This window comes from Gossypium arboreum, chromosome 6, assembly GCF_025698485.1.
Source record: "Gossypium arboreum isolate Shixiya-1 chromosome 6, ASM2569848v2, whole genome shotgun sequence".
Taxonomy (NCBI): Eukaryota; Viridiplantae; Streptophyta; class Magnoliopsida; order Malvales; family Malvaceae; genus Gossypium; species Gossypium arboreum.
This window is the reverse complement of record NC_069075.1, coordinates 132,559,813-132,574,482: the sequence shown is the minus strand read 5'-3', so window position 1 is coordinate 132,574,482 and position 14,670 is coordinate 132,559,813. Positions and strand designations below refer to the sequence as shown.

The 14,670-nt window shown below is 35.7% G+C and overlaps 1 non-coding gene across 1 annotated transcript; it reads left to right on the top strand.

Moving 5' to 3' along the window:
- Window positions 1-5,866: 5,866 nt before the first annotated feature.
- On the top strand, window positions 5,867-5,973 carry LOC128294622 (small nucleolar RNA R71). The gene has a single exon (XR_008284930.1). It is a non-coding gene; the product is annotated as a small nucleolar RNA R71 (small nucleolar RNA).
- The last annotated feature ends 8,697 nt before the right edge of the window (window positions 5,974-14,670 follow it).

The window sequence follows — 14,670 nt, the reverse complement described above, 5'->3', positions numbered from 1 at the left end:
ACCTCGGTGGTGGAACCCGAGGAAGATGTCGCTCATTTTCTTTTTTTCGAGGTGGGAACTGCAGATTTCTTGCCTTCGGGGTTCGTCATGATGTGTCTGATGAACGACGGTGGTGCTTGCATGGTGTGGGCTAGTTAGAAGAGGAGGAGTACGTGTAGAGGGGGAGGTGGCCGGCGGCGATTTGTAGTGGTCGGAGGGTAGGATAAATGAGGGAGAGGGGAAGGAGATGAATGGTAAAAAATGGGCATTTAAATAGGAAAGAGGGAAATTAGGGTTAGGGGTTGAGTTTAAAATGAGGGCCATGATCGTGTAAGCCTCGTGTTCAGCCACACGGTCGTGGCACACGCCTGTGTGGTGTGTCTCTAGCCCGTGTTTTTCATGAAATCGTAGTTAGGCTCGTACACGGGCCCTTCGACACGCCCATGTCCCCAGGCCGTGTGGTGCACACGACCGTGTCGAACGGCCGTGTGCACTGTCATTCGCTTCTCCTATGCCCGTGTTAGGTACTGCATGCCCGTGTACCTGGTTTATGTTTATGGTTTGATGTTTCAAGTCAGTGTAGTACATGGCCATGTGGTCCTCCCTTCGTTTCTCTCACTCCCGTTGCCAATCCAACACGTCTGTGGCAATTAATCAGGATTGTGAACGGCCCTTAAGCACGACTGTGACTTATATCCATGTTCTATTCTGACTTTGTTTATCGTTTTGATTTTTTTTGAAAGTTCTCCCACGGCCTCCAGCACGCCCGTGGTGCAGGCCGTGTGTCTCCTACGGCTGCCTCGCATGGCCGTGCTCTTTTATTGTAAGCTGTGTCTCTGCTAAATTTTTATGAAAATTTAGGTGCAGTTTTACCACGATCTGGGACATGCCCGTGTCCCTTAGCCATGTGATGCACACGGCCGAGTCGCATGGCCAAGTCGCACTGCCGTGGCTATTTATCGCAGCTCGTGTGTCATCCAGTCTTGGGAAAAATATATATCCTGTTTTAGCACGGCCATGACCACGCCCGTGTCTCCTACTCGTTGGGATCCCACGGCCGAAAGCATGCCCGTCTGCGAGGCCGTGTGTGCCGAAAATACCTATAGTTAGGAATAAAGTAAAGGGGACAAAAACAAACTAAGTTATTTAGTTGGATTAGTACTCGGGTTGCCTCCTAAGAAGTGCTTATTTAGAGTCTAAGTTCGACTTTACCTGGTAGGTATGTTTATTCAGGTTCGTGAAGCCGAAGCTCCTCTCCTTTGTCTTTGAAATCCTCACCGATATAAAGTTTAAGTCGATGTTCATTTACCTTAAAAGTGCCTTGAGTTGGGTGACTTACCTCTACTGTGCCATATGGAAAAATGTTTTGGATGACGAAAGGACCTGACCATTGTGATTTAAGCTTCCCAGGGAATAATTTGAGCCTTAAGTTGTATAACAAGACAATATCTCCAACTTCAAATTGTTTGTTTTGCTTTAAACGAGCATCATGGCGGCGCTTTGTTACTTCATTGTATATTCGTGAATTCTTGTAGGCATTAGCTCGCCATTCATCTAACTCGTTCAGCTGCATCAATCTCATTTCACCTGCGAGTTTGGGATCAAAGTTTAGAAATTTTATAGCCCAGAATGATTTATATTCTAATTCAAACGGTAAATGACAACTCTTCCCATAAATAAGTCTGTAAAGGGATATTCCTACTTAAAAGCGGTTCTATAGACCTATAAAGCATCATCTATTTTCTTTGCCCAGTCTTTCCTATTTGACTCTACAGTCTTTTCTAGAATGCGTTTAAGTTCTCGATTAGCGACTTCGACTTGTCCACTAGTTTGAGGATGGTAAAAGGTAGCGGTTTTGTGGTGAACTCCATATTTCTTAATGGCTTTATCAATTTGAGTATTACAGAAATGAGTGCCCCTATCACTGATTATTACTCTAGGTGTTCCAAATCGAGAGAAAAGTTTCTTAAGGAACTTTACCACTACTCTAGCATCATTAGTAGGTAAGGCTTGGGCTTCTACCCATTTAGACATATAATCAACGTCTACTAATATGTATTTATTCCCAAATGAGCTGGCGAATGGACCCATGAAATCAATACGCCATATATCAAATATTTCACATGAGAGCATGTACGTTTGGGGCATTTCGTCACCTTTAGAGATATTACTTGTTCGTTGGCATTTATCCCAAGTAGCAAAATATCTGTTGGCGTCTTTGAATAGAGTAAGCCAATAAAAACCTGATTCGAGTGTTTTATGTGCTGTATTAGTTCCACTGTAATGTCCTCCAGTCGGTCCTGAGTGGCAATGCTCTAAAATTTTAATCGCTTCTGTCTTTGTAACGCATCTTCGAATTACTTGATCTGCACATATACGAAAAAGAAAAGGTTCTTTCCAAAAATAGTTTTTCACATCAGTAAAGAATCGCTTCTTTTACTAATGTGTCAACCCTTTTGGTATAATGTTAGCGGCTAAATAATTAGCAAAGTCTGCAAACCAAGGTTCCTCAGATTCAGAGATAGCAAAAGTTGTTCTTCAGGGAATGAGTCATTTATTTCCGGTTCATTTAATTCACTGAGATGTGGGTTCTCTAATCTGGATAAATGATTTACCGCAAGATTTTTTGCTCTGTTCTTATCTTAAATTTCTAAATCGAATTCCTGCAACAATAAAATCCATCTTATTAGTCGAGGTTTTGCATCTGTTTTAGTAAGGAGGTATCGAAGAGCTAAATGGTCAGTGTAAATGACAACTTTAGATAATATTAAATAGGGTCTAAATTTATCAAATGCAAAAACCATAGCCAATAATTCTTTCTCAGTCATCGCATAATTTTCTTGTCCAGCTGTCAATGTTTTGCTAACATAGTAAATCGGTTGAAAATGCTTGTCTTTCCACTGTCCAGGAACCGCTCCTACTGCATAATCACTCGCATCACACATTAGTTCAAAAGGTTCCAGTCAGGTGCAACAACAATTGGAGCGTTAATTAATTTATCCTTAAGAGTATTGAACGCTTCTAAACAATATTGACTGAAATTGAAGGGTACGTCTTTTTCTAGCAAATTCGCTAAAGGCTTAGCTATTTTACAAAAGTCTTTAATGAATCATCTATAAAATCCAGCATGACCAGAAAAACAACGAATAGCCTTAACTGTAGTAGGAGGGGGTAATTTCTCAATAGTTTCAACATTTTCTTTATCAACCTCGATTTCCTTGTTAGAAATTTTGTGGCCTAACACAATCCCTTTACAAACCATGAAGTGACATTTTTCTCAATTCAGTACAAGATTAGTTTCCTCACATCTAGTTAGAACTCGTTTTAAATTTTTATGACAGAGATGGAAAGAGTTACCGAATACCAAGAAGTCATCCATGAATACCTTTATAATGTTTTCCACAAGTTCATCAAAAATAGCCAACATGCATCGCTGAAAAGTAGCAGGAGCATTACATAGTCCAAAAGGCATTCATCGACAAGCAAACGTATCGTATGGATATGTGAATATTGTTTTCTCTTGATCCTCAGGAGCTACTGGGATTTGGAAATAACCAGAGAGTCCATCTAGGAAGTAATAATACATATGTCCAGATAATCTTTCCAACACCTGATCAATGAATGGTAGAGGAAAGTGATCTTTTCTTGTGGCAGCATTCAATTTCCTATAGTCAATGCAAACTCTCTATCCTGTGACTGTATGTGTTGGAATTAATTTGTTCTTCTCATTGGCCACGACAGTCATGCTTCTTTTCTTAGGAACAACCTGTACAGGACTCACCCAGGAACTGTCAGAGATAGGATAAATAATTCCAGCATCTAGAAGTTTAATTACCTCATCTTTTACAACTTCTTTCATGTTAGGATTCAACCGTCTTTGCGATTGCACACAGGGTTTGAATTCATCTTCCATTAGGATTTTATGTGTGCAAAAAGAAGGGTTAATCCCTCTTATGTCAGAAATCTTCCAAGCTATGGCTCTTTTATGCTCTTTTAAAACTTTGAGTAACTCGTCCTTTTTGGTTGGCTATAAATTTGAAGCAATAATTACTAGTAATGTGGAACTATCTCCAAGAAACGCGTATTCCAAGTGATCTGGTAATTGCTTATATTCTAATTTAGGCGGTTCTTCAACAGAGGGTTTTAATTTTACTTCATTGTTTACCCCAATACCCTCATAGTTCTTCTGTTTCAATAAAGGTTCATTGGAATTTAATTCCCCTTTTATCTTACCTATCCCAGAATCATCATCATTTACGTCCTCTCATTGGACAAGACACAATTCCAATGTGTCCTTATGTATGATTTCCTGCAATGATTCTTGAGTAGCATGCTCAATAGAGTCAATAAAATAACATGAGTCATCCTGTTCCCTAGAAAATCTCATAGCATCATAAATTTTGAAAATAATCTCTTTGTCACCAACTCAAACCACAAGTTTACCACCACCCACGTCAATAACAACCCTAGCAGTTGCTAAGAATGGATGACCTAAAATTAAATGCACCTCAACATCCCCATCCATGCCAAGCACAAAAAAATCAACAGGGACTATAAATTTGTCTACTTTTACGAGTACGTCCTCTATAACACCCCTAGGATATTTAACAGATCTATCAGCTAGTTGAATACTCATCTTAGTGGGTTTTGGTTCCCCAAGACCAAGTTGTTTAAACATTTTATATGGCATCAAATTAATGATACCACCAAAATCAGCTAATGCCTTCTCAACATTCAAACTACCAATGAAACAGGGAATAGTAAAACTTCTCGGATCTTTCAGTTTGGTTGGAAGTTTATTTTGGAGTATAGCCGAGCATTCCTCATTGAGTTCCACTATAGATAAATCATCAAACTTCTTTTTATTTGTTAGAAGCTCCTTTAAAAATTTTGCATATGTGGACATCTGCGAGATAGCTTCAACAAAAGGTAAATTAATATGTAACTGTTTAAAAAGTTTGAGAAATTTACTGAATTGTGCATCCATATAGTCTTTCTTCAACTTTGCTGGGTATGGGATTGGTGGTTTATATTCCCTCAACACCTGGTTTTCATTATCTTTGGATTTTTCCTTCTCACCTTCTTCTTTATCAACTTCTGGTTGCAGCTTCTTTTCATATTCAACTAGCACCTTCCCACTCTTTAATGTAACTGCTTTCACATGCTCTTTTGGGGTGGACTCGGTATGCTAGGTAGGCTCCCTAGTGATCCCTCTGAAATCATCTTGGCCAACTGTCCTATTTAATTCTCGAGTCCTCGAATTGATGCTTGCTAATTTTTAAGTGTGGTTTTAGGATTCTGAAAGCGAGTTTCCACTATTGAGATGAATTTTTTCATCATCTCCTCAAGGTTCAACTTTTTCTCTGGCTGGTACAGTTGTTGTTGGAAGCCTGGAGGGCGTGGTGGTCTTTGATTCCCTTGGCCTCCCCATGAAAAATTTGGGTGGTTCCTCCAACCTGCATTATAAGTGTTACTATAAGGATTATTTTGAGGTCGAGGATTATTACCCATATAGTTCATTTGCTTATTCTCCATGGTAGGGCCGTATAATGGATAGTCCAAATTGTTTATTCCACCTCCACTTACATCATACTGCATTAATGGATGAACCTATGAGGAGCCAAGCAAACCATCAATTTTTTTATTCAAAAGTTCTTCCTTATTAGAGAGCAAAGTAACCGAATCGACGTTAAAAATACCGAATGCTTTTGTGGGCTTTGTCCTCATGACTTGCCAGTGATAATTATTCAGTGACATATATTCTATAAACTCATAATCCTCTTTAGGTGTCTTATTATTAATAGTCCTATTAGCAGCTACGTCAATCATCTGTCTAGTTGAGGGATTCAAACCGTTGTGGAAAGTTTGAACTTGTAACCAAAAGGGTAACTCGTGGTGAGGGCACCTTCTCAATATATCATTGTATCTCTCCCATGCATCATAAAGTGTTTCTAAATCCATCTGTACAAAAGAAGAAATATCATTCCTTAGTTTAGTTGTTTTAGCCGACGAAAAATATTTCAGTAAAAATTTTCCGGTCATTTGTTCCCAAGTTGTGATTGACCCTCGTGGTAACGAGTTTAACCACTGTTTAGCTTTGTTCCTTAATGAGAATGGGAACAACCGAAGGCGAATGGCATCGTCAGAAATGCCATTGATCTTAAAAGTGTCGCAGAGTTTCAGAAAACTTGCTAAATGAGTAGGTCTAACTATACTCGATTCAACTCCTGTTAAAGTAGGTTTAGCGTAATCATATATAGTACGAGGAGCAGGATCCTGATTTACTGGGTTCGCAACAGTCACAAGAGGTAACGGATTATTTTGATTATCAGCCATCTCCTCGGTTGTGGTTTGAATATCGTCATCTTGTCCTTCCTCTATGTATCGTAGGCTTCGCCTTATTTCTCTTCGGTTTCTGCGAGCTGTACTTTCAATCTGACTATAAAAAAGTAGGTGTCCTGACGGGTTTCTTCTAGTCATAAACTATAAACACCTACTAGAAGTAAATAAAAGAAAATTTAGTAATGTAAGCAAAATTAAAATAAAATAAAATTGCATTAAAAATAGAAAATGGCTAAAGTAATAAAAATTAAGCGTTCCTAATATCTTAGTCCCAGGCAATGGCGCGAAAAACTTGACGGTCGTTAAAATAACTAAAAATTAGACTTAAGGCAAGCACACCTATCAAACAGTAGTATAGTTATGGGGAAACCAGAAATGTCGTATCCACGAGGACTAAAAGTACTAGTAATTAGGGAGACCGGAAATGTCGTATCCACGAGGACTAAAAGTACTAGTAATTACTATCTTTTTATTATCTAGCCTAAAATTTAAGAGAATTTTTTTTTTTTAAACTAAACTAATTATCTAATTTACGAAGATTACTACAGAGATGAAAGTTGGAAAATACTTTTGAAAAACCAATTGAGAAGACAATACCCAAGAAAGAATCCACCTAGACTTCACTTATAACCTTTGACTTAGACGATTTATTCACTTGACTTATTCCGCAGAAATCCATGATTTATGTTAATATCTCTTTCGAGACTAAAAACAACTGACTCTAGGTTGATTAATTGAAATCTCTTTCTAATTAAAACCCCTATTGTTGCATTAACTCGATCTATGGATTCCCTTATTACATTTGACTCTAATCCGGCAGATTTATGTCGTCCTATCTCTAGGATTGCATGCAACTCTGCTTAATTATGAATGATCTACTCTTAAACAGGGACTTTTCCTCCACTAAATAAGCACATCAAAAACCTGAATTAATATCCTGGAATATTAAAGCAAGAATTAAGACTCGCAATTAAAAATAAGAACAAATATTTATCAATAAATCAAAGAGTAATAAGATTCGTCTTAGGTTTCATCTCCCTTAGGTATTTAGGAAGTTTAATTCATAGTAATAATGGAAAACGTCTTAAACTTTAGAAAACAACAAAACATAAAGAAACCCAAAGAACTTCTAGGAAATTGGATGAAAATATTCAGTCTTGATGTAGATCCTGGCTCCGAGGTGATTCCGATGGTTGTTCTCGAGTATTTTTTGCTTCCAACTCTGTGTGTCCCTTAATCCTCTTCTAAGGTGTTTATATAGGCTTTAGAATGCTTTAAAACCCTTAAAAGTGGTCTTTTCCAAGTAGAACTAGACTTGGGCTCGACAAGGTCACGGTCGTGTGCCACGCCCGTGTGCAAGTGCTCAAGCCGTGTACGATTCTGAATTGGTTTCTAGTCGACACGGCCATGACACACGGGCGTGTGGTCTACCCGTGTACCTCACACGGGCGTGTGGTTTAACCCGTGTGGAAGTGCCTAGGCCATGTACAACACTGATTTAGGCCTAATCTATCCATTTTTGGCCCGTTTCTTGTTCTTTTTGCTATCCTAAGCTCTCCTAAGTATAAAACATGAAATTAAAGGATTAGGAGCATCGAATTCAATAAAACCAAGGAAAAATCATCCATAAATATTTCAAGCATGGGTTAAAAATATGTATATATTATGGTTTATCAATATTTCATAGCGCTTGCTTTTCGCCATTAGACGGACCGCCATAGGAGGGGACCCATCTGCCTTGGTCCCTATGTGACTCACCTCGCTCGACACTTCGGCCTCTTCGACACTTCAGAGATTTCATTGACACTCACACTAGTAGGCCAGATGTCTCCTCAAGGGATATCAAGTATGATCCACATATGGATGATAGAGCGACGTCGTGGATTTGACCCTCCTCAATACAGACTCATCCATTCTGATGACCAGGATGAGCCAGAGGACATTACTGATGATCTCCCTCCCCCTCACGAGGACCCACACCTACAGCCACCACCACCGAGTCATCGACCTTCTACTGCTACTTTGACCGATATATCCGAGCGACTCACTCGATTTGAGCAGTAGTATTTTGAGCGGTTCAATAGCATCGATGCCACTTTTCAACAGATTTGCCACCCCTCCACATCTCTCCTTCGGCACCATCAACCCACGAGGCATCCGATGATGAGGACCTTTGAGTCCTTTTATTTTATCATTATTACTATTTTTATTTTTAATTTTATTTTTCTTTTACTTATTTATTTTTGAAGACTTATGTTTTATATTTTGAACTTTATTTATCTTTATGGTTTTATCAAATAACCCATTGATTCTCTTCCACAGTTGTGTTTATTTTCTTATTGGTAACTTAGAATCATGCCTTTCATTCGACGTTCTCTACAATCCTTATTCTAGCTCTTCCAAGGATTTTATCCAAAAATTTAGGGCAGTTTTGTTTCTCTCCCTCTTTTTTGATTTTATGCTCATATTGCTATTATCTATCTTTGTACATCGAGGACAATGTACATCTTAAAGTGTGGGGAGGTTATTTATGTGATTATCAGAAAATTCCTGAATTTTTATCTTGTTCTCAAATAATTTTCTCATATTGTTATTAGAGTAAATTCTGATTGATTTATGATTTTATTGATATGTTTTGAATTAAAATCATAGGAAATGGTGCATTGATTGTTTAAACTTTAAACGCATTAGAGAATCAAGCATGATAAGTTAACTTTTGAGAATTAAAGTTGTTAGGTTATTTCTCTGAATTGAGGTATTATCTTGAAGTTTTGAATTTGCAGGATTAACATCAAATACCTCTAATTTTCGTGAGATTTTAAGCCTTTTAGAGCATATATCTCTTCTTGCTCACTGATTTTTCCATGAGTGTGTCAACATTAATTTGCTATTCTAGAACTTGCATAAATTATACATGTCGAGACCATACCTTTGATTTGATATACTAAAATGATAAAGACACATAGGTTTTAACCCATGTACCCCATAAAAAGCCTACCCACATAATTGACCCCTAGTGAACCCCTTTGAGCCTTAACTATTGTTTCGTGATTTTTCCCTTAATATTAACCCACAACTTAACCCTTTTTGATTCGTTAAGAATTTCTCCCCTTTCATTGACTCCTTTTTATCGAGATTTGATTTGATTAGTTACCTAACTATGTTCATTCATTCCAGTTGCTGAATTACTTCTCATTATGTACTACCCCGTATTGTACTTGTTCGTATTCTAAAAAAAAACTGTAAAATTATATTCATTCAATTACATATTGTTTTAAAATAACTTGACTAAGTTAAAGTTATTATATTGAGGGAAAGCTCACTTCATCTTAGAAAGTTTTATTTCTGGCACCTGTTTGTAATTCAGTAATTAGCTTTATTCTTCTAAGTTGGGTAATTTATTAAATCATTCTCGATTCTAACCCGCTTGTTTAGCCTTTATCCACACCTTTAACCCAAGCCCCATTACAACCCTGTTAAAGACCTTTTGATTTGTGTATCATCTCATTTATAGTGGTGGAGATTTGATTTTTATGCAAGACTATGGTAATAACTTTTCATGTTTGAATATTGAGTGCTTGATTATTGAACCTTAAAATTTGAGTGAATCATTAGTAAGGATGTCAACCTTGTCAATTTGGAATTAAAGGTGATTACTTAGATAAAGGGGAATACTTATGATTTTATGATTGAAATGCTCAATTTGGATTGTTTGAAACTTTAATAATCTTTTAGTAAAGCTCTTAACGTATGATTACTTGTGGATTATTTCGAACATTATTGATGAGAATTATAAGTTAAGAAGAATTTATTTTAATCGTGAGTTGAGGATTTTACTTGAGGACAAACAAATGCTTAAGTGTGGGGATATTTGATAAACCGTATTTTATACATATTTTTACCCCATGCTTGGCATATTTATGGATGATTTTTCCTTGGTTTCATTGAATTCGATGCTTCTACCCTTTAAATTTATGTTTTATACTTAGGTGAGCATAAGAAGGCAAAAAGAGCAAGAAATAGGCCAAAATGGACAAATTAGACCTAATTTAGTGTTTCACACAGCCTAGGCACGTCCAGACGGGTAAACCACTGGCTCGTGTGTGAAACACGGGCAGGCCACACGCCCGTGTGTCATGATCGTGTCAACTAAAAACCAAGTCAGAATTGCACACAGCCTGAGGACCTTCACACGGGAATGGCACACGGTCGTGTCCTTGTCGAGCCCAAGTCTAATTCTACTCGAAAAAGGCTAATTTTGAGGGTTTTGAAGCATTCTAAAGTCTATATAAACACCCTAGAATAGGATTAAAGGGGACACACAGAGTAGAACGCAGAAAACACTCAAGGTCAACCATCGGAATCATTCCGAAAGAAGGATCTCCTTCAAGATTGAAGATCTCCATTCAATTTCTATCAAAGTTTTTGGGTTTCTTTATGTTTTGTTGTTTTCCCAATTTTGAGATGTTTCGCTCTATTATTATGAACTAAATTCCCTAAATACCTAAGGGAGATAAAACCTAAGATGAATCTTATTACTATTTGAATTATATGATAAATACTTGTTCTTATTCTTAATTGTGAATTTTACCCTTGCTTTAATATTCCAGGATATTAATTCAGGTCTTTGATGTGCTTATTCAAAGGAAGAAAATTCTCTGTTAAGAGTAAATCACCCATAATTAAGCAGAGTTGCATGCAATCCTAAAAATAAGACGACATAAATCTGCCGGATTAGAGTCAAATCTAATAAGGGAATCCATAGATCAAGTTAATACGACAATAGGGGTTTTAATTAGAAAGAGATTTTAATTAATCAACTTAGAGTCAGTTGTTTTTAGTCTCGAGAGGGATATTAACATAAATCAATGATTTCTACGGATTAAGTCAAGTGAATAAATTGTCTAATTCAAAGGTAATAGGTGATGTCTAGGTGGATTCTTCCTTGGGTATTGTCTTCTCTATTGGTGTTCCAAAGGTATTTTCCAACTTTACTCTCTGTCGTAATCTTAGTTAATTAAATAGTTAATTTTAGTTTTTAAAACACCCCTTCGATTCTCAGGCTAGATAATAAAAAGATAGTAATTACTAATACTTTTAGTCCTCGTGGCTACTATATTTCCGGTCTCACCTCAACTATACTATTGTTTGATAGGTGCGTTTGCCTTAGTCAAATTTTTAGTTAGTTTTACGACCATACCTAGGAGAGACCAAGCCAAGGATGCACCAGAAAGGTGACGAGCAGTGATACTATGCATATAGTAAATATGGTGTATAGTTCTCTACACCAAGGGAATATGTCTCTAACAAATTGTCGTGACATAATGTTTTATTTTACCTTTAAATGTTGTACTGTTGGATATTTTTTCTTTATATCATATGTTAATAAATAAAATATCACGAAGTATGTACAAAAAGAAGTATTCACAGTTTGTTAAAATTTATGCTAAGTCTTTGTATGTGGTAGCATCCGATATCCGAATCTGGTGATTCGAGTCAGGTAAAGTGTGTTAAAATTTATGTGGAACAACCCAAAGGGTTCATAGACATTTAGCATATTAGATATGTCTATAAACTCACAATGCTCTATATGCACTGAATAAGCTCCTCAAGCTTGGTATGAAAGGTTTTCTAAGTTCCTTTACAAAAAAGAATGCACTTGATAGGGATTATAGACAAAACCCTCTTCACCAAAAAGATCGAAGGAGACATTATTTCTATGCATATCTATGTTGATAATGTTATTTATGCATTTACATCTTCAACTACAAAAGAAGATTTTATACAACTCATGAAATCTCCATTTGAGATGAGCATAGATGTAGAATTAACATTTTCTCTTTTCTTCCAAGTTAAACAACTCAAATATGAGATCTTTGTTTCATTGGATAAATATTCCAAGAATATTTGGTGAAGATGTTTGGATTAAATGGTGTTGAACTAATGAGGACACATACTGGAACAAATGAAAAGTTATCTAAAGATAATCAAAGTGTTGTGACAAACCCAAAAAGATACTATAGCATCATTGGAAATTTGTGTTTTTCACTACATGCAAGCATTCTATAAGTCTCATCTAAAGGTAATCAAACATATTATCAAATACATTAATAGGATGATTGATCTCAAAAATCTAGTTTTCTAAAAAAATCCAATATAAACCTAGTAAGTTATAGTAATGTTGATTGGGCCAAAAACAAAAATGATTGAAATAGTACCTTTAGTTGCTACTTTTACCTTGGTAACAATTTGGTCTCATGGTAAAATAAAAGCAAATCTTCATCTTCTTATCAACTACTAAGGTCGAGCACATTATTGCTTGAAGTTGTTATAAATGCTTCTCTAAATGAGATAGATGTTGATGGATTATGGTGTTAAAATAGGAATTGTAATAGTATTCAATTAAAACACCAGTGTGGTAAAAATTTCGTAGAATCCAACACTAGAATCTCACACTAATCGTATTGGCATCAAATGTCATTTTATCGATAGGTTGGTTGAATTTAAATTTAATGGTGTTAGAATAAATACTAGCTAAAAAATAACTTGTTGATGACTTTACAAAAATGACTCAATGCTAACAGGTTTGAAGGGTTGGGAAGTGCACTTTGAATATGTACAGTATAATATAAACTTGATTGTTATTTGAAGGGAATAAGCTATTAATAAAAAAATTATATTTATTATGTTATACTTTTTCGGTGTTTTTCAAATATTGGTGATAATTTTGGAAGGCTATTAATTGCATACTATAATCTCTAAAATTAAGTACTTTTTTTTCCAAATTTTTGCCTAAGTTTTACATTTACAACTATGTAAAGACCTAGTTTGATCTCTTGGAAATTCTTGAAATCATATTTGTTTCCTCTATCTCTTCAGTCAATACTTCTTTGTTTTTTCTTTTTTTTAAATGGCTAGAACTAGAGAGTCTAAAATCAATTCTATAAGTTATTCTCCAATTCTAACTTCTAAAGCACAATGAATAGCCAAGATTGCTTATGTAACACCCATCTCCGTCACTGGATTTGAGTTAGGGATGCTACAACATGCAACAAATTAAAAACATACAATTTCATTCAAAAAATTAATTTAATTTCAATTATCAATAATCATTCATTCAACAATCAAGTTATTCGTACTAAATCGAGATTTAAATCAAGTCTAAGATACTCTAAAAACAATTAGGGAACAAGCAAGGATTAGTTTGAAACATCACGTAAAAATGTTGGGAAAACGTGTTTGGAAAATGCAGCAGAAAATAAATTTAGGGAAAGACTAGAGCTTAATTTTTTTTCAAAACAAGATCTTGGTTATGATATCTAAAGTAATAAACATTTAATCAAAATTGTACCTTTTCGATTCGTCTAGGATGAGCGCTTCAACCTAGTAGTCTTCCCCGCTATCCTCAAGCTCACGTCTGCCAAATGTGGACTTACTTCAAATTAGAAAAATTTTCACAAAATTTACTAGTGGGGTAATTTGTAATTTATTTAAACTTTTGGGTCAAGTTGTAAATCAGAAAAATATCTCTAGAAATTTTCCAGAATAATCTCTTTAGAGAATTTCTTTTTACAACTTTCTCTTAAATTCAAGTGTATGTAAATAATAACCCAAGGCTCTTTTTATATAGAAAGAGTTTAAAGAGTTCAACTATGATTAAACTTAATCACTTTAATATTAAATTTAATCTAAATAAATCAATCTAATATTTAAAATTAAATTTAATATTAAATCTTATTAAAATAATAGAATGTTTATCTTATTTATATACATTAAATTTAATTTAATATTAAACTATTAAAATAATATTATTTTTGGAATAGTTAATCTGAAACCAAATTCTCTGGTAGAGTCCTAGTAGGAGTGTAACTTTTCCAGTGCTCAACCACCGATGACTAACCGCCGCCAGCCATCGGGACACCTCCGTCACAGCCACCGGCACCGTCATGTCCAGTGATGCAGGTGTGACACACTTACGGCATCTCGAACCGGTTCTGCTACTGCTAGTTCGGTTTGGGTCAATGACGACTCGACTGGTTCGGCCAAGCCATTGGTTGGACCGGTAACCCGATTTTACATACCAGGCCCAATTTGACCTTTTTTTGGGTCTCGGTCTCAGTTTTGGGCTCCTAGGCCCAATTTACAATCTCAGGTCCAATTTTCAAGTTCAATTACCCATTGGGCCAATTTTCTGACTTGAAAATTACCTTCCGAAAATATCATATTAATTTTAATTTATTTGATTAATTTAATTTTACTTGATCAAAATTATTTTTTCCAAAAATCACTTAGATTTTCCAAATTAATTTTTCAAGAAAATTCTTTAATTAAATTCTCTAGTTGAACAAT